The sequence below is a fragment of the Monodelphis domestica genome, chromosome 1, assembly GCF_027887165.1.
Source record: "Monodelphis domestica isolate mMonDom1 chromosome 1, mMonDom1.pri, whole genome shotgun sequence".
NCBI lineage: Eukaryota > Metazoa > Chordata > Mammalia > Didelphimorphia > Didelphidae > Monodelphis > Monodelphis domestica.
Genome location: NC_077227.1, coordinates 411837307 through 411861273, shown reverse-complemented (window position 1 = coordinate 411861273; position 23967 = coordinate 411837307). Strand labels below are relative to the sequence as shown.

At 38.3% G+C, this 23967-nt stretch overlaps 1 protein-coding gene across 11 annotated transcripts in view; it reads left to right on the top strand.

The window, feature by feature from the left end:
* WHRN (whirlin) overlaps positions 1-23967 on the top strand; it is a 142722-nt gene that overhangs the window by 1584 nt on the left and 117171 nt on the right. The window lies entirely within an intron of this gene.

Here is a 23967-nt window from a genome sequence, read left to right as displayed (position 1 = left end):
AAGTGGAAGGGACCCTAGTCCATTTAATTTACTCCAACCCACTGTTGCTACAGAAGAGAAGCTGAGGCCCAGAGGTTAAATAACTTCACCAACATCATGTGTAGTGAGAGTCAGCTTTTGAGCCCAGGTTGGGAATGTCTTATTAACTCCTAGAAGGAACTGGGCGAGTTGACCAGGTCATTTAATGATAGGAACCCCAAGAGAGAAGATTGAGCAAAACTTATTTCCAGTATCATTGCTGTTTTTTCACCCTCTTCCTCCCCCTTTCCTCCCTTTACCCTTCAGCACTTCATATGTTTATAAAGAGATGGTCCATTACCCTTACTCCTTTAAAGGTGTGTAGTTCACAGATGATAAATGTATTCTGTGATGATATGTGATCTAAATGGTGATTTATACTTTCAGATGCAATTTTACTAGCAACTTATAGACTATCTGTCTATTTAATCATTGTAGAAGTGTGAGGTAGAAAATTTCCAAGCTTTTAGAGGATTGAAAAAAAAAGAAGCAATAGAAACACTAGATTCACAGCCTGGATTCAGTTGTGTGCTGTCAAATTTAGTTTTGTGTTCCAATTTTCTAATAAGAAGTGAAGGAGAATACCACCTGGTTAGATGAAAATCTCTGGATCCTTGGAAGGAGCCTTGCAGAGCTAAGAGTGTTGCTATTATACAGGAACTCAGAGCTTGGGACAACGTAAACAGAGATGGAAACTTGACAGAGTGCCAGCCCTTTAGCAAGGTTTATTTACCATTGGCACTTGGAAAGCAAAATTTAAAATTACCAAAGCAGGCTCTTGAAGTTTCAAAGGCATTTTTTTGGCAATGAGCAAGTACTTTATTTGAACAGAAGTTTTATGGTCAACATTAGGGATAAGCATTAGTATGTGAATTCTTTGTAGAAGGGCTACCTTTCCTGAGCTGCAGTGATCTGCAACTCAGTGTTGTAAGACTGGAATTCCAAAGCTACATTGTAATAGTCATTTAGACACTATGAATCTCCTTTTCCCTTTTTGGTTTACATGATACCATTCCTTCAACAGAACGGTACCTTTGAAGCATTTAAAATGCACAAGGAAAAACAAAGAGCCCTCTGGGTCACTTTTGCCATTTTGAAAACCCTCAGGAAATCCAGTACAAAACACAATCAACACCAGAAAAAAGATCTGATTTTGGTGAGAGTGAAGACTCAGGGTCCATCCTGGAGTCAATAAAATTCCAGGGCTAGACCAGGCTTTTGAGATCATCTAGTCCCATTATTTTACCTTGAAGCCCAGAAGAAGGGAAGTGACTTGCCCAAAAGTCACACATCTAAAAAGTGGTATATGAATCCAGGTCTTCAGATTCCAAATCCATCGCTCCTTTGAGGTCTTCAGATTCCAAATCCATCGCTCCTTTCATTTAAAATATACTGCCTTTTAATCTTGATGTCAGTGGTATCTTCAGTTCTAAGAAGTTTGCATTGCCTAGGTACAGTTGATTTTCATTTCCCAAACCCCAGATACTTAAGTGCATCCTCTAAGTAAAGAACTATTAGTTCCTTTCTATGAAATTAAGATTTTCTGAATGTTAAATAAAAGCAGATGAAGATTTAAGGGTCTATTTCCCCCTCCTAGAAACAAAATATAATGGGCTGAAGAATAAGTTGTCTCCTAACTCTACCCTCAAGGGAAGCCTATAATATTGGTGACATGAACTCTGGACCAAAGGTGTCTAAAATCAGCTGCTTTCTCTTTCATAAAATGTTATGTCTTAGATTTTCATCTGCTGTGCCTAAAATGGAGTCTCATTCTCCTACTTAACCCTGATCATGTAAAATTGGTAGGAAAAAATCTGCTGAGATATTTTGAATTCTTTTTCCCTTCCTTTCATCACAAATAATATGGCTCAGTCTCAAAAATGTATTTTTGATATTAAAATCTGTTACCTATGTCTTATTTGGAGGTGATGGGTGAGTACTTCAGGCTCTTAGAAGGAATGATTAATATCCACAGGAGAAATTAAGTTTCACAAATCTAATCTCAGTGTTAGAGGAACCAGATCCCAATTCCTCTCCCCAATCCTATCAACATTTTTGCACAGTGGAGACTGCCTCTTACAAGGTGTTTTCATCTTTAACTGATGAAACAAGCATTGATCACCACCCAGAGGCAGGATGTTGGAGATGAATGTACAGTTCTATTGAGAAGTGCACAGCCTCTCTCCTTGGAAAGCCTGTTTATCCCGAGTCTAGATAGTAATGCAAACCTCTTATTTACAACTGCTCCCTAAACATTGGTTTTGATGAAAGTCTCTTGAGTGAATGATAATAACCATCACGAATCCCAGCTTTCTTTTCTGTCATTACTCTTCCACTCAGTCTATCTGGCATACAGAGTCTCTAATCTGCTGGAATTTCTTCTTCTTCTTCTTCTTTCTTTACTCTGCCTTTAAGATAAAACTGTGGCCTACCCAAAAGAAAGTTGGCTGAAGACGTGATATTCTGAGAAGGGAATCTTGGCACTCAGACAACCTCACACTAAATCAGCAAATGATGACATAAATTAATGGCTTCATACTGTACCAGCTGGAAATTTATTCCTCTCCTCTGACCCCAAACATCAGCAATGGTGATATTTTTGAGCGAATGAGGCTTAAACAAAAGTAGAATTCTGGCACAGAAGATAGAATTGTGAGAGCTTACAAGCAAATGTGCATGTCCATTGGTCTGTCAGCCTTGTGGTTCTGTAGGCATCAAGGACCAGTGCTTCCAGGTGCTCTTTTGTACATGTTTCATCCAAATTAAAATTAAATGACTTCATTATTGTTGCAGTTTCACCACTGGGAAATCCCAGAGGCCCATTGTAGTGTGAATGGTTCTATAAGTGAAAGTTCCATTCCCTTTTATTTTAATTAGAGTTACTGCAGCCCCCTCCCTTCACTTCCTATAATATCCTGGGGAGCAATCAGTACATATTAATATCGCATTGAATTTGGTTTGGTCCTTTCTGAATTACAAATGTGTCAGTTACCTATTTGTAGTACATGGTTATCCGAGACCATTACAAGTTATTACCAAATCTTCCTCCTCAGCCTGTGAAATGCAGTTTCCCCTCTGGTCTCTTTCCTTTTTCAATTTGGAAATAATATAGGACATTTTTATTTGTACCCAAGAATTTCCCAGGGATTTAGCTCAGGGACTGGATGATTCTTGAGTATCCGGGACAATTGAAAGGTTGCTACTAAACATTTTTTTATTAGATTTATTTCCTGCTGTGAAAATTAAATATTCTTTTAACCAATCATCTTTCCATTCTGTTGAGTCTTAATCCAAAAAGTGCTTAGAGTGGAAAAGAAAGACACTTTGCAGGTGGGTGAATAAGGACTGATATTTTTGCAACAAAAAGAGTTTTGCCATTTTGGACTTTTGGCATGTACTTTTAGGGACGGATAAGAATTGTCATAGGAAACTCATCCATTCAAACATTAAGAAAATTTAGAATAAATCTAGTCATAGATGCTTTGTATATTTAAGTCACTGAATTTTTCCTACCCCAACTACAGTCCAGTTTACTGTAAGCTGGTTGTTAGAAAGTTCAGGGAATCAGATCTTTTAACCTCCAACCATTTTATTTTTTTGTACCCCCACAGAATTCAACACTATCGGCCACATTGCTAAACAAAATACATTTGAGGCCAACTCTTATTGGCCGGGGAATATTACTGATTCAAGTATACATTGGATTGTGTGATTATACCCATGAACACACCCAGAGAGCATGTGCACATTGCCAAAGGATTAATGATCATCTTCTTATAAGGACTGTTTATTGAATCAGGCTTAAGGGCTCTTGCTATATAGTTCTGTTTCCAGAAAGATTCATTTACAACCCAGGAGGGAGCAATCCATCTTTCTTCCCTAGGAGGCTCAGGGCAAGTCACTACAAGGACAGTAGGAATGTGATTAGCAGAGACTGCATTTGTTTGTACCTCGAGTTAGCTGTAGGCTAACACAAAAATCTTTTCTAACTGGATCTTGTTTTCCAGACAGAAACCTCATGTTACCCTGAATTTAAACACAAACAGCCTCGATTGCCCTGGGGGTTTCTTGCTGGCATTTTTGTGCCGAAGACATTTTCATTTTCATTTTCATTTCAGCAGTTTGGCAAGCTCAGAGGGTATCAAGATGGAATGAGGATCACTTGACATTCCCAAACTACTGATTCTTATTGGCCAGGATGGGCAGTAGTACCAAGAGAGGGGAATGTTTGCTGTTTGACTTTGCTTTATTAAAATGATCTAGAAAGGAAGAGACTTGATTGTCTTGAGAACCATGGAGGTAGAGCCTGAAGGTGACAGGTGCCCAGTTTTCCACAGACAACCACCACCTCATCATTTGCTCACCTTTAATCATACCCAGCTGGGCTAGAAAGTTGTCTGTCATCACAGTATGGTTTAACATTTAAAAAAATACACACACACACAGAAGGGCAACTATGTGGCACAGTGGATTGAGAATCAGACATAGAGACAGAGGTCCTGGGTTCAAATATGACCTCAGGCACTTCCTAACTGTATGACTCTAGGAAATTCATTTAACCCCCATTGCCCAGCCCTTACCACTCTTTTGCTTGGAACCAATACACAGTACTGATTCTAAGAAGGAAAGTAAGGGTTTTGAAAGAAAGAACTGTAGGAGCCTCAAATACTTCCTGGCTGTGTGACCCTGAGCAAGTCACTTAATCCCCATTGCCTAGCTCTTACCACTCTTCTGCCTTAGAACCAATACATAGTATTGATTCTATGGTGGAAGGTAAGGGTTTATTAAAAAAAAAAGGAAGGAAGGAAGAAAGAAAGAAGGAAGGAAGGAAGGAAGGAAGGAAAGAAGGAAGGAAGGAAGGAGGCAGCTAGGTGGCTCAGTGGATTGAGAGCTAGAACTCAAAATAGGGGGTCCTGGGTTCAAATATGACCATGAACATTTCCTAGCTCTGTGAACCTGGACAAGTCACTTAACCCCCCATCTCCTAGTTCTTAGCACTCTTTTGCCTTGGAACCAATACATAATATATATGTATGTGTATATATATAATGTACATGTATATGAATATACATGTACATATGAACTTCATAAGTGTAGCATCCCAAGCATATTCACATCTATGAAATATAGATGACTGTATGATTACTGTGTCTCCAAGCATAAGGTTATACCAATGAGGCTTGTGAATGTAACCTTGAACTGGCCATGCGGCCCTTGGCTAAGACAAACTCATTAGCATGCTCGGAGTCAATTCCCCGGGAAAGCGCGGTTTGCAATCTACACGCCCAAAGGTGTTCCCTCCACCTTGCCACCCAATCTTAATTGTCTATACTTTGTGATGTGGTTACTACGTCCTTGGGAGTACCGCCCAAGCAGGACATGAATAAATTCAGAGGCAATCCCATGAACTTCCTCTTGGCCTTTCTCCCTTCCATGGAGCTCCACTGGGCTCCTCAATGACTATGTCTTTCTCTTCTTGACCTTCTCCTTCCCCGAGGCTGTAACCATCTCGGCCTGCATTCTCTATCTTAATCTCCTCAACCACCTTGTATTCCATTATCCTCATTTTCCGCCTTAAGGAAAATCATAGGGATTGCCTGCCCTATCCAATCACTGATTTGTCCGTGTCTTTCATTTCCACCCTGGTTCTCGGTTCCTACCTCTCCTCGGGTCCCATCACAAAGGTGAGCCCCTTCCCTTGTGGGACCCTGCTGGTCAGGGAAGTCCATTAAGGAAAACCCCACAATAAGCATTCAAAAATAATTCAGTGGAATGTATATACACAAAGTAGAACATGAAAAGAGGATTAAATGTAAAACCATGTATCTTTATTCTATGTAGCTTGCTTTTAAAAAAAGTTTATAATACATTTAGCATAGTATCAAAGCTATCCAATTGTTTCTTTCTGAACATTCGTCTGTTATTTTATATACATTAAAAATTCTTCAGTGACACTTTTCTATTTTGGCAATATTATCACTAACTCTTCTCTACCTGTCAAATCCTCCCCCTTCACCACCACCCCCAAAACTACAATCCTTGTTACAAGTAATTAGTTAGACAAGATAAATCCACACTTTGCTTTAGAACACAAATGTATGTATCATTCTGCACCTCCTTATGTGATGCTTATGGCATGGAACATCGAACAGAATCCTGGATTGAATAGAATCCTGGCATTTAAGTCTTGGTTTGGCCAGTTAGTGCTTGAATATGTGTAAGTTATTTCAGCACCTTCTCCAAGTTTATAAGAGTATGAAGGGCTCTTCTTGTTCTTTAAAAACAAAGAAAGAACCCTTATCTTCTGTCTTAGTATGGGAAGATCAGCAGAGAGGCAATGGGGGTTAAAGTGACTTGCCCAGGGTCACATAGCTAGGAAGGGTCTGAGGTTGAATTTGAACCCAGGACCGCCCATCTCAAAGCCTGGTTTCCTATTTGCTGTGCTATCCAGCTGCCCTCTGAGGTCTCTTCTCCTTCTAAATGAATAATCCAATTACTTATCAAAGAGAAGTATTTGACAGCTCAAAAAAAATGCTTAAAATATATTTAAAATAAAAAGTGCTTTAGGAAAGTGAACTGCTGTTATGACATGATGGGTATTTAATTTATTAATTTATTACATTAATCACATTTATTTAAATGTATTTGCAGAGAAGTTGTTCTCAGGCAAAGACAACTAAATGCCAGCAACCCTTGTTGAGATCATTCAATTCATTTCCTTTCTCTTAGCTCTTATATGCAAAATCATGCTTCCAAAAGTAAGTAGACCAATTTCAGTAATTCTTCTGTCTCCAAGAATCTAAAATAGAATCATTTCTGCATTTGGAAACAATAAAAGATCCAATTATAGGTGAAGCATATTTTCTGAAGAAAGCATGGAAGATATTTCAAAGTCTACTCTGAAGCAAAGCAAATAACTCCCAGGTTTAAACTTTTCCTTCTATTTTGAAAAATATATTTAAGCCGATTGATTTTCAGCCCCATCTTCCTTGCTTCTCCTGTTGAGAATTACAGTGTTCTTAATGCTAAATTGGCCAAGGTTTCGCTTCAACTGGCAGTCCATTCCGGAGCTATTTTTTTTCTTCCATACCCTGAGTGTGTGTATTACCAGCAACACCTCAGCTCTGAATATTAAGCAAACACACCAGCCTGCGGTAAACAAAACCCAAGAGGCTGTGTCTGGGCAATGCTGGAATAGCACCTGGACAAAAATAGAAAGGCTTGGGCAGTCATCCAGATGTTTTAGCTACATGACACTGAACATCTGGTCATTTCCAAAGACCCAGATGCTTGACACTATGTCAAAAAAACCTAGGAGTCAATTGGATTCCTCACTTTTACCACTGCATGTTTTGGTGTTCTAAAGAGGCAGCTAAGTGGCACAGTGGATAGAATGTACAGCCTGGAGTCAGAATGACTTCTCTGAGTTCAAATCTAGCTTCAGACACTTAGTAGCTGTGTGACCCTGGGAAAATCACTTAATTTTGTATGCCTCAGTTTCCTCCTGTGTAAAATGAGCTGGAAAAGGAAATGGCACACCTCTCCAGGAAAATCACAAATGGAGTCAGACACAATTGAAAACAACTGAACATGACTGAACAACAAGAAGACGTAGCCAGAGCTCTAACCATTGCCTTTCATTGCTATGTCAGGGCAGGGTCACAGGCTTGAGATGAATCAGTTTATTAGGACGAGCTGAGGATCAAAATAACCTGAAGCCTGTGACAACAATGTGTTCTTTTTCAGGACAAAACTGTATGTTAGTCTAAAAGTTAGAAAGCCTGTTGATTGATGATCAGTAGCATTTAAATATCACTTTAGTTTAAAAAAAAGTCCTTACAACATTCCTGGGGAAAATATGTTATTGTTATCACCCTGTTTTACCAATGAGGAAACTGAGGCTGGGAGGTTATTGTTATTACTATGGTGATGACGATGGTACTACAGCTAACACTTATATAGAGTATATAGAATTTACTATGGGCTGGGCACTATGCTAAGCGCTCTCCAATAAATTATCTCATTTCATCTGGGAGGGAGGAGGTGCTATAACTATTATTACACCAATTTTATAGATGAGGAAACCGAGGCAGACAAAGGTTATGGGACTTGCCCAAGGTCCCACAGCTAGTGAGTGTCAGTGGCAGGATTTATACTCGATTCTTTCTAATTCTAGGTCCAGCGTTCTGGCCACTTTATTGCCAAAGGGATCAGTCCCAAATTCTCAGAATCAAACATTGTAACATGCATACAATATTGCTCTCTCAATTAGACAAAAATATTTATTTAGTATAGTTGTGTCTGTTGTATCTGACTCTCTATAACCCCATTTGGGGTTTTCTTGTGAAATATACCGGAGTGGTTTGCCATTTCCTTCTCCAGTTCATTTTGCAAATGAGGAAACTGAGGCAAACATGTTTAAGTGACTTGTCCAGGGTCACATAGCTACAAAGTGTCTGAGGCTAGATTCGAGCTTGGGTCTTCCTGACTCCAGACCTGGTACTCTTTCTACTGTGCCACTTGGCTTCCCCACATACATAACACCCCCCCAACAATATATATATAGCATGTAGACTATTTAGACACATATGCTATATGAATATATGATATGTATATATGTGGGCATATAACATACACATATACACCAATGCTTGGTGCCACTGAGATGAAACACGAGGATAACTGCCCAGGCTTTTCTGTCTTCATCCAGATACTCTTCAATGTGTTTGCTTAGTATTCAGAGCTATGGAGTTATTGATCTCTCTCTCTCACACACACACACACACACACACACACACACACACACAGATCATTCTAATATCCAAGAATATCAGGTCCAAACAAAGCATTATGTGAGGGCCAAGGGATGAGGTGGTTACTGCTAGAGGTGATAAGAGGGGTATCGGAATAGTCTTGGGGGGATGACAACCTTTGACCCGTAAGGATGGGGAGAAATCTAAGGAGGCAGTTGTGTGGGGCAGTGGATAGAGCTCCAGTTCCAGAGTCAGGAAGGCTCATCTTCCTGAGTGGTCTCAGATACTGGTTGGGCATTGAGACCCTGGGCAAGTCACTTTACCCTGTTGTCTCAGTTTCCTCATTTATAAAATGAGCCAGAGAAGGACATGGCAAACCACTCCAGTATCTTTGTCAAGAAAATCCAAATTGGGGTTCTGAAGAGTCAGACACGAGGAAGAACAAAGAAATTTAACAGAAGTGGAGAGAGGGGCATTCAGGGCTCATGGAATGGTGTGAGCAAAGAGAGCCCCCCAAAAGGCAGGGTATATTCTGGAAACATCTGTCTAGCATGCCTGGAATGTAGAATCATGTGTAGATGGGAGCCCCTAATTATGGAAGACCTTGCATGTTACCAAGGAGGAATCTTTGAGCCTTATTTGGTTGGCAGTAGGGAGCTAATGTAGATTTGAGTGATATGGTTAGACTAAGAAACATTATTTTGGCAACAAGATTAAATACAATCTGGAGGAGAGAGCTGAGTTAAAAAGGCCCTTAGGAGTCCTTACAGTAGTGGTAATGATAACCTGCCTTGGGGAAAAGAGAGGAGGACTCAGATGCAAGAAAAGTCCAGGAGGTAGGATTGATAAGACTTGGTAACTGACTGACTATGAGAAATGATGAACCAAAGATGCCCTCAGGGTTTCAAAGGGTGGAAACTGGGTGAATAGTCATGCTACTAACAGAAAAGCCCAAGTGAAAAGAACTGTTTAGGAAGGTGTTAGCTTTGAAAGCTTTAGGCTGTGTATTCACCAACAAAGGGGGGAGTGGGATGTTGTTGGCTGGTTGTTTTTCAGCCTTATCTGACCCTTTATGACCCCTTTTTGGAGTTTTGTTGGCAAAGATATTTGAGTGGTTTGTCATTTCCTTCTCCAGTTCATTGGACAGATGAGGGAATGGAGGCAAACAGAGTTAAATACCTTGCTCAGGGTCATACAGCTAGTAAATGTCTGAGGCCAGATTTGAACTTCAGGCCCATCATCCTGTCCTTTGGATGGTCTGGGCCAAAGTAGAATAGATGTTGTTTGGGGATAAAAATAAAAAACCTTTGGGCCAGATTGGAGAATTGAAGATGTTCACTTATTTAGATGATTATTCAACACTCCACAGTGCCCCGATAAATACAGGTATGAATGGATTCATTGTGCAAGCCTTCCAACCTTCTGCTATCTGTTTTCTTCTCATTGCAATCATAAAATCTTGTGGATACATTGAAGCTCAGACGTGATTTTTGTTGAGTCCTCCCCTCTTCCAGTTTGTTGGTGTGAAGCAGAAAAAGAGACATGGAAATGACAGCAATAAAGACCAAAGATGTTGACTCTGTCTCTTTGGGAAGGAGCATTACCCTCGCCTTGTCCCTCTAGCCTTATTTCACCAGGATGCTTCCAAGAAACAGTGTGTGATGAGGTAGTTTAACTTCCTTTAAATGACTTTGGGAAGTTGAATGATAATTTGGGACCATCGGTAACTGCTCTGCTTAAAAATAAAACCTCAGTCCCCCAAATTTTAACTTATTTCACTGCATTAGAAATGATGTTAGAGCTCTCCATAAAGGGCTTCATTATAAACAGATGAAAACTTTCCTTCTCAAAGTATAAAGCAAGCCAGAAAGCCACGTGATCTCAAAAAGATCCAGATCTATTCCCCCCCCCCCCCTTGTTTTCTTGGGTTCTTACAGGTTTCATCGAATGTAAATGGGCTCATAACTCCAAGAAGAGACAGTGTCCAATCCTTTGGCGCACCTTGAGTCATCATTGCCTACATCTTGTTGACTCCTAGCTCATTTCCCACAACTACAGTTTGAGACCTTTTTTACTTACCTCAAACCTCAATCCACCACTGCCCTCATCCCTTTTGCAGAGGGCATTCATGACTCCTGCTTAACCAAAATCAAAGCTATCCAGTGTGAGCCCTTCCCAACTCTGCTTCCCCCACTTCTCTGTAGCCTTCCCATGTCATCTCTCAGGAATAAATGCTTCTCTTCTTTACTATTGCAAGTTCTTCTCTCTGGTCCTTGATTCTGGCCAAATCCAAACAAAACAAATGTTTCTTAAATGTCTCTTGGGCACGCAGCACTGTAGTAGGCACCAAGGGAGATATAAAATCTGAAGGGGGCACTGCCCTTGACCTCTAGCAGTCTGGTACAGGAATATGGTGCTGATACAAATACACAAGGATACCAGCTAAGTGCATTATAAAACCAGTGTCTACGTGAGATCATCATCAATAGGCAATTAGGGAAGGGTCCCTGGACACAAGCATTTGAGTTAAATTCTAAAAGTGGGAAAGAGGGGCAGCTAGGTGGCTCAGTGAATAGAGTGCCAGAGGGCCTGGGTTCAAATCTGATCTCAGATACTTCCTAGCTAGGCTAGGAATCACTTAAACCCAGTTGCTTAGCCCTTATCATTCCTCTGCCACAAAACTGATTTTTAGTATCCATTTGAAAACAAAAGTTAAGGGTTAAAAAAACAACAACAAAAGATAGGCAAGAATTCAACAGATGAGGAAAGGGAGAGAAGATGTTTTAGATCTGAAGACAGAGACCTTGCTCTGTTGATCAACCAGCTTTCCCCCTTTTTCTTCAGTCTTTCCCTTTTCAGTGATTCCTTCTGATCAGTCTTCATACATGCTTTGGTCTCCCTTATTTAAGTAAAGGGACTAGACTTGTGATTTCATTGGTACAGGGAACTCGTTGGATAAGGAAACTCCCTCTAGTAATGCATCCTCCAGGCTCCTTAGAGTCATACATCCAGTATGTGTCAGAGGTAGCATTTAACTGCAGCTCTTGACTGTGAGGCTGGCTTTCTATCCACCATTCCACTCTACCTCACTTATTTGTCCTTTTAAAAAAGTACCCCAAATTCTACTATTCTCGTGGATTATTCTCATATCATTCCCCTTCTCTTCATTGCCAGAAATCTTGAAGAATCTGTATACTTATTTTGTTTTGTCAGTACCAGCTAGAGATTCCTTAATCACTCTTATCAGCATTGACTAGAGATGCCCTAAATCGACAAATTCAGTGGCTTTTTATCATTCCCCATTTCTCATGATCTTTCCTTGCCTTCTTTCATCCATTTAATGCAAACCCTCCATTTTGCAGATGGAAAACTGAAGCCTAGATAGGAGTCTGGCTCACCTAGACTCATAAGAGCTATTTGTGGAAGATTAGTTTTGGAAATCAGGTCTCCAAACTTCCTTTGAGTCTTCTTTCTATTACATGAAGCAAATCAAGTTGTTACTAAGGATGATCATGAAGGAACATTTCCATGAGCTGCCACAGGCCAGATAATAGCCATGTCATTTTGTTGTTGTTGTTGTTGTTGGTTTCTTTGTTAACTGTAGAGAGGAAATTTTCTGTATTCTTCCAGGTCTCAAGTGATTCTGGCCCAGTGTTCTTCAGAACACACTGAGCCAAAAAAGATGTGAAGTGGTCCTTATAGTTTGAGAGATTCCACATCTATGTTCAACACTGCTGGTATCAGGGAGAGTGAATGAGTGAGAGGCAAGAGAGGGAAAGAAATTGATGCCACGTTTCTGCGAGGGAAAGTGAATGAAGGCTTACATGAAATGAAAGACATAATGGTAATGATGAAATTAATTAATTATTTAATTAAGGTCTTAAATGAAGACAGTGTGGTAAGGGTGGAAAGAATTCTGGATTGAGTATCAAAAGAGCCAGACTCTCATCCTAGTTCTACTGCTGATTTGCTTTGTTACCTTTGACAAGGCAAAGCTTCCCAGGACCTCTGTTTTCTCATTTATAAAGTAAAAAATTTGGACCATATAACTCCTAAATTCCCTTCTGATTCCAAGATTCCATAATTCTATAAGACATTGGATAAAACTGGTTCTCTATCTGTCTCAGCTCTTTTTCACTGCTTCTCCTTCATTCTTCAGCCTCATAGAGGCTCCAGAAGTTCATCTCTCAGCCTGTATCTCCCTTTCTCTCCCTCTCTGTCTCTCTCCCTCTCTCCTTCACTCTCTCCCTCCCTTTCTTCTTTCCTCCCTTCTAACTCTCTTCTCTCCATCTCTCTTTCAACTACCCTGTCCATTAGTTCCACATACCTCACTGTCTCCTGCTTGTCTCCATGAATTTATGCTGTCAGCACATCAAACTAAACAGGTTATGAATATGGGGCAAAGTGGCAGAGAGTGGTGGGGTATATGGCTAGAAAAACACATTGGGGTGAATCAGAAAAGACTTAAATGCACCAAAGAGTGTGGGCTCTTTTGGGTAAGGGGACTGGGCAGTCAATGAAAGTTGAGCAACTAGATAGACGTGAAATAGTTAAAATCCCCAAATGATTTGTCATAGTCTGTGCTCAGAGTAGATGAAATAAAAGGGATAAGGATGAAGTATTTGATGTGCTTGGTATAAAATACTGTTGATTCTCTGCCCTCCTCTTGCAAGAATGGTAGATAACAATGGGCGCAAAATATTGTATACATTTTCAGGTGCAGCCACTCAGTTGGTTAGTTTTAATGTAACTTTTTATTTTAGTATAAGGAAATAACTGGCGTGTATGTAAGAAAAGGCCACTTTTAAAACTTAAGTATAATATTGATGATTTTGAACCCTACAATTAAATAAGTGGATTTTTTAAAAAGTTTTTTTTTCCTATTCATGGTAAATATAGAAAAGCAGTGGCATCTGTATGTTGTGGCCAAACAGATGGTATTTGACTGATAGCATTTTATTACAGAAGCCAGTGCTTTCTTAATGATATGTTGTGTTGGGTTATTTTTTGTTTGTTTGTTTTGGGTTTTGATTTTAATAACTTTACATCTGTCTGATTTGTGGACTTGGCTTATAGTGAACAAGTGATTTATTAGTATAGTTAGTTTTTTTTAAAAACCTTTACCTTCTATCTTAGACTTGATACTAAATATTGGTTCCAAGGTAGAAGAACAGTAAGGGACTAAACAGTGGGGGTTAAGTGAATTGTTCAGGGCCACAGAATCTGAGGCCAGATTTGAACTCAGGATCTCCCCTCTCCATGCCTGACTCTCTATCCACTAAGCTATCTAGCTGCCCCTAGTATAGGATTTTGATCTCTATTTTTATCCCTGAGAATTCCCAATTAAGGGAAGACCATTCATCTTCTTTCCCTGGGGAATGAAGAGAATCAGTGAGGGAAGGATTTAGCAATAAGTAAGGAGTACAGGGAATTCAATCAATTTCTTCACTTAGTGGACAGAGAAAATGTTACTGACATAAAGAGTCCCCCTGAAGGATGGATTATGTCAAAGACATTGATCTACCAAATAAAAGACTGCATTGCAAATTCATCCAGGGGTAGCCACAAGCTAAGAAAAACTTTCTAAAGAATATTTTTTAAAGTGATTAGCTTAAATAGTAAAAGACTAAAAGCCCAACTTGGCAGATAATTGAAAAATTGCATCAAGAGCAATCAATATCATCTGGAATTTGCCATCTTCTGTCTTTTCAAGTCATTTAAAAAAAATAATGGTGGTCACTGCACTGGTGTTCACTTGTATTTATTGCAGGCTTTTTGTAACACAGTCCTTGAGGCTTCCCCTTTCTGTTTCTATTCTTCTTTTACATGTGAACCCACCTTTAATTCATAGAGACGTTTAGAAATAAGTAAAATGCAGTGGGGATTGACTATTCAAAAATGTTAGCCCCTGGACCAGCATCTGATTTCTTATAGCTAAGAGAAAAAAATTTTTCTTTGGAATTTTCCTGTTTGTTGATTGATTGGTGAAATTAAGTTTATAAGCAATGACTTCAACAAAGCTTCTTGAGAAAGAACAAGGTCATAAAGGGAAAGGGGTGGTGGCAGCACTGTGCTGCCCACATTCTTTGTCATAATATGCTGTGTTCTCACTGGAAGACTCCTTAGAACCTAGAATGTGAGTGCCAGAAGGGTTCTTAGAGGTCATTCAGCCCTTTATTTTGCTTAATGAGGAAACTGAGCTCCAGAAAGGCTGATGGCTTTGCCCAAAATTACACAGCTTGTTAAAGCGAGTCCAAGTGTCTTGATTTTGAAGATAGTGCTCATTATCCCATTCTGCCTCTCCAGTTTCCAGGGACAAGTAGAGATGAGAGATGTGGGTCTCCTTTGGAATCTACTGATATCTCCTTTTTTTTTTTTGAGTAGAAATCTATTTCAGCTCAGTTTAAACCTAAAGCATTAAAAGCTTTAAAAATCCCTTTTTGCCTCTTCAGACTCTCCAAAGGGTACGTATGTACCTTTCCAAGCACGACTTCATGCCATGAATGAAGCAACAAATCCCTTCTGGTGATGACACTGCTATTGAGCCATCTAGGCTTGAACATACAGAAGAATCATTTAGGACTCTTCCCCTGCCCTTCACTCCCCTTATCCCATACATAGCTTTTATACATTAAGGGACCTAAGAGATCATCCACTCCAGTGCTTTCATTTTATACACGAGGAAATGTCAGTTCAGAGAAATTCAGTGATTTGCTCAGTCACATAGCTAGTAAAAGGCAAACCTGGGATTGGAACCCTGATTCCACCTTCAGTGCTCTTAAAAAAATCAATTAAAAATTCCATATTTGTACTAAATATAAACAAAATGAGTATTTTCTTAAATATTGTAGCATAGGAGAAGATGTTTGCAACTGAAGCAATACATTTTTATTAAGTAGAATTTGCTTTTAAAAAAGATATGTAATTCAATATATTACTTTCAAAGCTGTCCTCGTTGCTTCATTTTGAATGTCCTTCTGCTTTTATCTTCAACTCAATTCAATAAACATTTATTAAGCACTTACTATGTGGGATATGATATGAAAATGAAAGACTATCCTTGCCCTCAAGGAGCTTACAAACTAAAAGAGAAAAGACAACACACCAAAGAAAGCTGGAAGGGGTAGGGAACCCTAAGGGGTAAATGGCCTGGGCATCTTGTTTCTTGGATTTGAAGCTTTGAAAACTTGTTTGAAAACTGGCAAAGCTGCAGGTGGACAGTGAAGTGAGCTGGAAGTCCAATTTATGCCCTCTAGAGAGGAAGACATTGGGAAGAATTGAGTATTCCATGCTCTAACCTTTTAATCAGAGGAGAGAGGAGACTGAGAAAGGTGATATCCAAGGCTTGTGTAAGCTGCACCACGAGGAGATTAGAGGTGATTATTACATTTTCTTTTTAATGCTTCAATGGCCCTCTTTTCATTTTTTATTTTTGGGACAATGTTATCATTAACCCCTCTTTTTCCTTTAAGTCCTTCACCCCCTCCCCCCCTCTTGGGACAACTAGGTGGTATACAGTAAATAGCCTTGGAGTCAAGAAGACCCGAGTTTCAATGAGACCTTAGATGCACTGTTTGCCTCAGTTCCTCATCTGTAAAGTGGGGATACACTGGAGAAGGAAATCGCAGGCCAGTCTAGTAAGATACTAGAAAGAAGTTTGTCAAGAAAACCTCACAGACAAAAGTCCATGGGATCATGCAGACCTGAATGAACAACAACAACTCTTGAAAAACAAAAGCTGAAGAAGCATAAACAAATCCATACTTTGACCTCTTTGGCAAATGTATATCTCCTTCCCTCTCCCAGACTCTTTCCATTACACTATACCATTACTATCAAATATAGATTGCTCCTGGGCCTTTCTTGCATTTGTTTCTTCTCTGTACTTAAACTGACAAATCACTTTTTCAGGCCTCACCAACTTTTGTCTGAAGTATTGTAATAGGCTTAAAATGGGCTTCCCTGTCTCTAGTCTCTCCTCTCCCATTCATTCATCTGTCACTCAGCTGCCATGATAATTTTCCTAAGGTCTGGGTCTGTATATGTCACTGTTCTTCCAAAGATGTTGGCAACTCCCTACTGCTACAGGAATTACTTTGGTTGGCATTTAAGACCTTCCCCGATCTTGCACCAATATTATATTTCCAGCATTATTTTTTTACTTAACTTTATGCTCTCTCAGTTCAAGTAAAACTGGGCTATTTGTGGTTCCCTGGATGTCAGTAGCATGCTTTCTTCCTCTCTGGATTTTGTGAACCTGGAATGTACTTTATTTTCATCTCTACCTTTCAGAATCCTTTTCTTCCTTCAAGGTTCAACTTAGTTACTATCTATCTCTAACATGAAAACTTCCCATATCTCTGATCAGAAGAAGTTCTCTCTCAATTTTTTTTCTCAAGGATTTTGTCTAACTCTTTCCTTTGTCTTTGTGATTCCTTTCCATGAATTTTACTTACTTGTTTATATGTCATGCCATATGTCACACCAGTGCCCAGCACAGTCAATAAATAACAAGTACTTATTAGATGTTTCTTGAATAAATAGATGGGTCTGGCATCACCGGAGACCTGGGTTTGAATCTTGAATTATTGATCCTTGGCACTTACTTGAGATAGTTCTTGAGATAGTCACTGCCTCTCTGGATTTTACTTTGCTACTCTGGAAAACTGAGGATGTTTACCTTTCTTAGGAGTTCTTGGTCTGTGGATAGATTTTGGGAGTCTGTGTACTTGGATAAGAAAAAAAAAAGACAACTTTATTTTCATTAGCTTCTAATTGGAATTTAGGTTTTCCTTCGATTATGAATGCTGGCAGCAAACATTATTCTAAGGGACCCATCAGTTCTACTAGACTGCCAAAGAGATCTATGACAAAAAAAAAGGGTAAAGAACATTTGACCTACATGATCTGCAAGGTTCCTGTTAATAATTCATCATTGATCTTACAAAAATAGGCTATCATTGATAGTCTAATATATTTAAGGACCAGTTGGGTGGTCCAGATAATAGGCTAATAGGGCCTTATTTCATGGACAAGAAAAATGAAGCTGGGATTAAGTAACTTGCTGAAGGTCATACACATTTTAAGTATCAGAGATGGGATGCGACCCCACATCCCTGATTCAAGAACCTGTGTTCTTTACATTTTACTATAATTTTTCTTTCTTTTTTGTTTATTTTTCTTTTTAAAATTCAATTTTATTCTGTTTTGACAAAAATTTTGTTTTTTGCTTTCTTTTTTCCCTTCATTGAGAAGCTGAGAACCCCTCTAGTATAAATACTTACAGTCAAACAAAACAGATTCCCTCAGTTAGTCATGTATCCTCCTCACCAAAATTTCTCAATTTACACCCCGAGTTTTATTTACTACCCTCTCTCAGGAGGTGGGTAGATTGTTTCATCAGGAATCCTCTGGGATTATAGTTGGTCATTGTGTTGATCAGAGTTCCAAAGTCTTTCTAAGTTATTTATCCTTACAGTATAGTCCAATACAGTTGGCCCTGGATGTTCAGGAATTGAGGGTACAGGACCCCTGTGAATGTGAAATGCCATCAATAACTCCAGGTCCCATCCCAAAGCCTTATTTTTTAAAAACAATTCTGATTATATTTACTTAACATAAAGACAAGTAAAACACCCACTACATCTATTTTGAAAAAAAAGTTGCAGTTTCTACTCAAGAGAGATAAGTATCTCGCACACTTCGAAGTCTTTGACGTGGCTGATGTAGCTGCAGCAAAGGCTTCACGATTTGCTTCTATGAAAGGCTCAAAATACAAAGATCACTGCAGGAGGAAATCACGTGTCTGAGTCTGGATGGCAGTGAGACAAAGAGGAGTCCCCAAAGAGAGGGCACAGCTAGTAGTTCTTTAGCACACTGACACCTCTAACAAAATTTAACTGTTTGTGATAAATTTATTTGTGCATACTTATAGTAGTAAGTGACAAAATAGATTTCTAATATGTCACATTTATGCATTTATGACTTACTATTTTTAACTTTCTTTATATATGCATGTCAACTGCAATTTTTCACAGTACTTGTCTGCAGATTTCCCCAAATTGCCATTTAATTATCAGTGGCCAGGGTAGCTAGGTGGCTCATGGTTAGAAAGCCTGGCCTGGAGATGGGAGGTCCTGGGTTTAAATCTGAATTCAGACAAGTCCTAGCTGTGTGATCCTGGACGAGCCACTTAATCCCTATTGCCTAGCCCTTACTGCTCTTCTGCCTTGGAATGGAAACTGATTTGAAAAAAGAAGGTAAAAGTTTTTTTTTTTTTACTATTGATGGCCAACCTTAGAATAAACAAAATCATGAATATGAAACCTGTGAATATTTAGGGATGATTATATAAATTGTTCTCCTAGTTCTACTCACTTCACTTTGTATCTTTGAAACCTTCCCTTCATCATTTCTTATAACACAATAATATTCCATCACATTTATATACTGTAACTAATTTAGCCATTCTTCAATAGCTGGGTACCTCCTCAGTTTCCAATTCTTTGCCATCACAAAAAGAGCTGCAATAGAGGCAGGTAGGTACATAGACTGCTGGACCTAGATTCAGTAAGCCCTGAATTTAAATTCTCTCTCAGACATTTAGTAGCTGTATGACCCCGGACAAATCACTTACCTGCTCTCTGCCTCAGTTTCCTCATCTGCAAAATCCTCATAATAGCACCTTTCTGACAGGGTTGTTGTGAGGATAAAATGAGATATTTGTAAAGTGCTTTGGAAACCGTAAAGACTATGTAAAGACTATACTTTTTACCTATGGATCCTTTTCCTCTTTCTTTAATCTTTTGTAGAGATGGACCTAGTATTATTAGGTCAAAAAGTACAGTTTATTATTTTGCAGGATATGGTGCTAAATTGCTCTTCTTGACTAGTTCACAGTTTCACCAACAATTCATTAATAGACAGTTCTAGCATTTGTCGATTTCCTTTTTTGTGACCTTCGCTGGTATGATTTTTTTTGGTACACCATTAATCTGAATTGTTTTTATTTGCACTTTTCAAATTAGTAATTTAGAACATTTTTTCCATAGGGCTATTGATGGCTTTGATTTTCCCCTTCAAAATCATATATTCAATATCCATTGATCATTTATCAACTGGACAATGGTTCTTATTTCTATAAATTTATATCAGTTCCCTTTATATTTTGGAAATGAGACCTTTATCAGAGAAAATTGCTGTAAAGATTTTTCCTTGTATGTGCTTCTCTTATAATTTTAACTGAATTGATTTCATTTTGTAAAAAGTTTTTAATTTTTGGTCATTAATACACTGTTTTCTTAATATTATATACATATAATAAGTTATTTCCTAAGATCATAGGTTTAGAACTTAGATCACAGGACTTTAGAAGTTATTTAGTTTAACCTCCTGGAATAAGTGCTCAAGTGGGAGGTACTGATGGGGAGACCATCTTGGCAGGATTATATCAGGAGGGGGATAAGCTTTAGGGAAAAACTGATTTCTGTTGCAATTACTTAAGGGGGTGGGGTAGAAAAAGCGTGTAATCTGGAACCTTCCTTTTTTTTTTTTGGCTAAAAGTGTTCACTTCATTTGTTTCTTTATTCTTAGAGAAGTAAAATTTACTGTCAGTACCCTCTGAATTTGAGTACCCTGAGATTAAAAAGTCCCACTCACCCTAATGTCCTTATGACTCTTGGGAACAGACATTCTCATATTCCTTATCCCTTCAACTACTCAATAGCTTTACTCTTTTATAGAATTCTTTTGGAATTTCCTTCAGGGTCACTTTACATAATAAAAATCTCCTCTTACATATCTGTATAATTAATTCTGTACCTTGGTGAATCTGTGATCCATCAACATGGATATTCCCTGCACAATTATAGACTGCAACCTATTTTGGTTTTCTCATTTTCTGTAATTCATGACCATGCTCTTCCATCAGTTCACTCCGGAGGATGCTAGACTTGTTGGTCTTGCTCTTTTTCATTTAATGGATACCAGGAGAATACTTGGGCTCTTTTTTTGTATCTCTCACTCTTGCCACATGATAGAAGCACTTTTTTTTTTTCAGTAAGACATTTTGAAAATTATATTCCTTCCCAAATAACAAATTAAAAAGCATTTATTGAGTATCTAATAGATACCTGATTCTGTGCTAAGGGGGAGGGTAAAAGTAAAAATTACATTTGTTCTTGCCTGGATTTATATTTATATTCTAATTTATATTATATATATTATATTATTATTATTTTTTATATTATATATCTTCTATTAGAATATAAATCTATATATATATATATATAATATAATTATATATATATATAGATTTATATTCTAATAGAAGAACATAATACCTTGGGAAAAGAGAAGGAGAGTCATCTAGGGAAGGGAGTTTTAGTTGAGAGAGGCTCTGGGATTGTGAATAAAGCCAAGGAGAAATACATTGTCATAACATTTCCAGTACTAATGATAGTATTAATTTAATTATTGCTTTTGGAATTACAGCAAGAGGTAGGATCGGAGGGGTGTATCCATATGTGTGGCCACAGGAAAGTTAGCAAGATTCATGTATTGAGTAGGTCATGGTTGATACGGGGATGGAACCCACCCCTTGAGTAGTTTAATTATTGGAAATATGTTACAGTCTACCTGTGTCCACCATTCATTAGTTTATTGTCCTTTTGATGACTGACTTAGATTCTTATGAGATTTTAAGTATTCCAAGATTTGAAACCATGCAGCATTCCCATGAAAATATTTTTGTTGAAAAGACTTACTCTTTGTATTAGGAAATTAAAAGTATTGTAGTTTCCCAAAGGTAATCTGACCCCTTTTTCTCCTATGTAATCCTGAGTCCAAATCCTTGTCTATCTTCATACAATGCCTCTCCTGAACATATGTATTAATATACTAAGTCAATGGACTGACCACTCAACTGCATTCCCTAGTCTGGACAACAGACATTTTTTATCCACTAGATTTTCCTGTGTGAATTGATAGGCTGATTTTCAAGTAATAATTACTCACCTTTTTACCACCTTAAAATGTACTGGACTTGGATGCAGTCAGCATAAATATCATTCACAGATGGGACTATCTGAAAGACTTTATCATCTATAGCAGTGATGGCAAGCCTTTTAAAGCAGAAGTGCTGGGCCCCACTCCCCTCCGCGACCAAATGTGATACCTGCCCCCTCCCCAAACTGAGTGCTACACCCTGCCCTTCAGAGACCGAGTGCCATACCCCTCCCCACCAACTTCCACCCCCCAGTAATCCCCCCTTACCCCAGACAGGGAAGGGAGGAAACACTCTCATTGGGCTGCTGGGCAGAGGGGTGGGGGAAGTGAGGAATGTCCTCAGGTCCATGGAGAGGAGGAAGGAAGCAGCTTTTCCCTGAGACCCTCTGGCTATCTAGTAGCAAACTCTGGTGGGCAATAGCAGGTGTGCCCACAGAGAAGGCTCTGTGTGCCCTTTTTAGAACATGTGCTATAGGTTTGCCATCACTGGTCTATAGGGATTCCTTCCATTTGGACCTTGTACAAGTCATCCTTCATGATAGTGAACACCTTTGGCAAGAATACATCTTTTTAAAATGTTTCATTTAATGTTACTAATCAGGAATGTTGAACGGTTATTCCTGTTCTTGTATTTATCAGAGCATCTTGTTAGATTTTACATAAACATGAGAGACTCCCTTATGGAAGGTAGTTTTAAAGGTTGTTTTGCTGCTATTGAAAAATGTAAAAGTCTTTTTCCCTTTTCATATCTTCATAAAGGAAACCATCAATAGGTGGGCAAATTATTCTCATAAAGATTTGTAAAAAAATGAGAAAGTTGAAAAATGGTTCAGTAATTATTGATGTTCTCTTTATTGTAATGGGTCTCAACTTCATGGACCCCTTTGGTAGTCTGGTTGAGTCATATTGATCCCTTCTCAGAATATTGTTTTTAAGAATATAAAATACTTAAGATTATTAAGAAATCCAATTACATAGAAATAGTTAACCACTTTCCTTTTGTTGTTTTTGGGTATTAATATTGCCTGTGATTCCTGCCCCCCACTATTTTCTTTCTATCTTTCCCTTCATAAGATATTATCTAAAGTGATTTCACAGTGCTTTCAAAATCATAACATCTGTTTTGGCATATACTGGTCTGTTGTAGCTGGTATTCTGACTTTGTACTAATGCTATTTCTATTTCTTCCTATAGCATATCAAAGATTGATATGTTAGACTTTAAAAGTGGCAGTACCTCTGTCATTAATAACAAAATAGATCATTATAGAGACACTGAAAGATTCATCCCATTTTCTATTTGTTTTCTCATCTCTGAATGCTTTTGAAATGATTTGGCTCATTTGAGTTTCTTTTCAATATTTCTGTAGATTTGTTTTACCTCCAGCTTTTTACTGTTTTATATCATAGTATAATGGATAATCTTTCACTATCTTCCTTCATAATGTTTTGCAAATAAGCTTATATTCTTTTTTAATTTTATTTTTATTTTCAATTCCATTCTCTTTCTTCTTCCACCTCCTCAACCAGTCAACAAGAAGGTAGGAAATATGATACCCATCATATATGTGAAGTAATGAAAAACATATTTCCTTATTAGCCATGTTCTGAAAAAAATGGAAGAAAAATAAAGAGAAACATTACATTCCTCCATTTGTACTCTGAGTCCATCAGTTCTCTATCTAGAAATGGGTAGCATTTTACATCATGACTTCTTTGGTGTGTATTGATCAGAATTACTTGTTTGTTACAAGTTTTTCACAGCTGATTATTGGTAACTATAGTGCTGTTACTGTGTTCATTCTTCTGGCTCTGCTCATTCAACTTTATAGAAGTTCATATAAGTTTTCCCAGGTTTTCATAAGCCATCCCCTTCATTATTTCTTAAAGCACAATATTACTCTAGAACATTCATATAGCATAACTAATCCACTCATTTCCCAATTAATGGGCATCCCTTCAGTCTTTAATTCTTTGCCACCACCAAAAATAACTGATATTAATATTTTTGTACATGCATGACTCCTTTTCCTTTGGTCTATTTGGGATATAGAACTACTACTAGTAGTATTCCTGAGTCAAAGGGTATATATATATTTATAATCCTCTGGGAATAGTTCCAAATTGTTCATCAGAATGGTTGGACCTGTGGTAGCTAGATGAGTCATTGGATTGAGAGCCAGACCTAGAGA